Source organism: Magnolia sinica, chromosome 3, assembly GCF_029962835.1.
Source record: "Magnolia sinica isolate HGM2019 chromosome 3, MsV1, whole genome shotgun sequence".
Taxonomy (NCBI): Eukaryota; Viridiplantae; Streptophyta; class Magnoliopsida; order Magnoliales; family Magnoliaceae; genus Magnolia; species Magnolia sinica.
Window position 1 is genome coordinate 69845420 of NC_080575.1, and position 3172 is coordinate 69848591.

The window sequence follows — 3172 nt, forward strand, 5'->3', positions numbered from 1 at the left end:
GAGAATATTAAATGAGCATAATATAACTTAAAAATATCACAAACTTATCTCTTAGAGTGGTGTCTTGATCTTTTTTTTATGAATGAATAATCTCTAAAATTTATGCTCTATTTATAGGTGAAAATATTGTTCACTCGATTGGTCTAAGGGTCAGTTCGACTGGTCAAAGGACCAACAAAATTTCAAAATTTCTGACGTGATAAGATAAGGTCGTTACTCGACTAGTCGAGTGGCATGATCGACTGGTCGAGCCATGCACTCGACTGCTCGAGTGGGACCTAAAAATGTTGCTAGACTTTGAGTCGATCCTGCACGACTGGTCGAGCATTGTTCACTCGACTGGGCGAGCAGTCTCCAGGACTGGTCAAGAGCCTAACAGAAAATTTTGTAAAGTAGCAACAAACCTTGGACTGGTCGAAAAAACTCTTAGACTGGTCGAGCCAGTACTTGAACTAGTTGAACAAGGTCTAAGACTAGTCGAGAAAAAGATAAATAAACAAAAGAAAAGGCCCACATAAAATATGTAAAGAAATGACACAATGTAAGGTCAATCTAGGGTCATCCAAACCTATTTGTAAGTAAGAACACTTGAAACATCATTTGCTTCAAAATCTTGAATACTTGAGATGCTTGAAGTTTGAGTTCGACAGCTTGAGTTACGCTTGAGTTCTTGAGTCTTTAGCGTACTGTAATTGAACTTCAAACTTGAACTTGAGTTCTTGAATTTTACCTTGAAACCATGAGCACTCTTCACTTCAACTTGAAGATGTAAGTAAGTTCGATGAAGATCCACAGAACTTATAAATGTACGAACCTGATCACTTCAACTCAAAGCATGATGCAAGTACTAAATGGTTTGGCACAACATAATTTGACAATACTACAGGTACTAGATTTTCACAATAACATTTACAATAGTCACTTTATATTTTCCAAACATGTCTAAGGACATGGTTAAACTAAAACTCTTTCCCTTTTCTTTGAAAGAGAAAGATAAGATGTGTTTGTATTCACTACGTCCTAGATCTATTTGCACATGGAATGACATGATAAGGGAATTCATAAATAATTTTTATTTCACACCATAAAATGAACACCCTTAGGAAGTCAATCATAAAATTTGCCCAAAAGGAGGATGAAACATTCTTCCAATGTTGGGAGAGGTTTAAGGATCTTGTTAGTTCATGCCCACAACACGGTTTTGAAACGTGGCACATTACACATTGTTTCTATGATGGACTGACATCTTCCATGCTCCAATTGGTTGAGACAATGTGCAATAGGTAATTCATGAATAAAAATGTCGATAATGTGTGGGACTACTTAAACAAACTTACTGAAAACATAATCATGGGACACTTACCCAAAATCAAGCATCACTTATAGGCCTACTCAATCAAAGGAGAGGGGCGGATTATACCTTCTGAAAGAGGATGATAATATCAATGCAAAAGTGTCAAATCTCATAAGGAAATTTAAGGTCATGGAACTAAAGAAGGATAAGGTTAAGGAAACTGTTTGCGGTATTTGTGCTTGCAACGTTCACACAACTAAAAATTGTTCAACAATACCTGCCTTTTAAGAGGTGTTGAATAAGCAATCCGATGTTGTGAATAATTACTAAAGACCTTTCAATGGATCTACCTCCAATACGTACAATCCTAATTGGAGAAATCATCCAAACTTTAGTTGGAGGAATGGACAAACTACTACCCTTCAAGTATCTTTAATCAAATTCCAAATCAAGTGAAACCTCAAGAAGAACTGGTTCAAAATTCTACACAAATCAAGGGCTTACTCAAGCAATACGAGAACTTACAAAATATATGCAAAAGATGTATTCATGTTTTATGGTTATAGAAAGGGGGATGCTTCCTGCTCAACTATTCACAACCCCAAGTGTAGAGTCACGATATAGTAATAATCTTGGTAAGACCGAGGTTAAATCTGTAAGTGTTATGTTTTATAGCTCCTATGATTGTCAAATTTTGTAGTTTCAAAACTTCCTAGAATTTGTGTCTTGCGTAGCCCATCTACAAGCTCAAGACATTGCATCTCATGTACAAGATCAAAGGTCTTTACCTCAAGAACTTCAAATGTAAGATCAAGAGATATACAAGTTCAAGTACATAGTTCACTCCTTCAAACTTCAAAGTTCAAGGTTTCAAAGCTTTATCTAAAGGCAAGACAATAGTCTTCACTTTGGTAGTTAAAACTCAAGTTGGAATACAAGACAAGTACTTCAATTTCAAGCTTCAAATGGTCTAAAGATCAAGCTTCATCCTATGTCAAGATCTCAAGGTTCGTGAACTTCAAAGAACAACTATCAACTGAAGCAAAAGAAGATTCAATATTCATATATTGCTTACAAGGTATGAATGACCCTAGATTGGCCATAAGATAGGTTATCTTGAATACATAATTTAATTGGGTCATTTTATAAGTGCATAATCTGTTTTTTGACTAGTCTTAGACTAAGTTCAACTTATCCTATCACTGGCTCGACCAGTCCAAAGTTTGTTACTTATTTTTAAAATTTTTTGTTAAAGCCTCGACCAGTCGTGGAGACTGCTCGACCGGTCGTGTGAACAGTGCTCGACTAGTCCTGAAGGCTCGACTTAAAGTCCAGCAACTAAAATGAGTCCCACACAACCAGTCATGGACAGGACTCGACTGGTCGTAGATGCCACTCGACTGGTTGAGCAGGCCATCAGAGTCCCATCTTCATCCAATTAGAAGATATCTCATTAAAAATCAAATCTTAACTTCCTTTGATCTAGTTCTCAATGTATGAGAGGTATGAGAACTAGAAGTGACTCCATCACTAAACCATGCTGATGAGACAAAGCAAACAATATAATGTGCTAATTCAAAAACACTCTGAAGATAATTATGAAGATTTAGAAGGATTCCATCATCCAACCATGCCCATGGGACGATGGTGAACAACAATATTTTTTAAATTCACAATCACAATAATGAAAAGAACATACTCAAAGCTATCGCAGATCCATTGTAATTTAAGTCAAAATAAACCATTAAAAACTACGAGTATTCCTTATAATCAAACTAGAATCAAAGTTAGTTCAACTCAGACATGAATCAAAGCCATAGAAAACAACCCATCACGCTACAAGCTTCACCTCTTAGACCTAGCTAAGAGGTTTATCCA

At 36.2% G+C, this 3172-nt stretch overlaps 1 non-coding gene across 1 annotated transcript; it reads right to left on the reverse strand.

The window, feature by feature from the left end:
- Positions 1-1095: 1095 nt before the first annotated feature.
- Positions 1096-1202, reverse strand: LOC131241835 (small nucleolar RNA R71). Its single transcript, XR_009169403.1, has one exon. It is a non-coding gene; the product is annotated as a small nucleolar RNA R71 (small nucleolar RNA).
- Positions 1203-3172: the final 1970 nt, after the last annotated feature.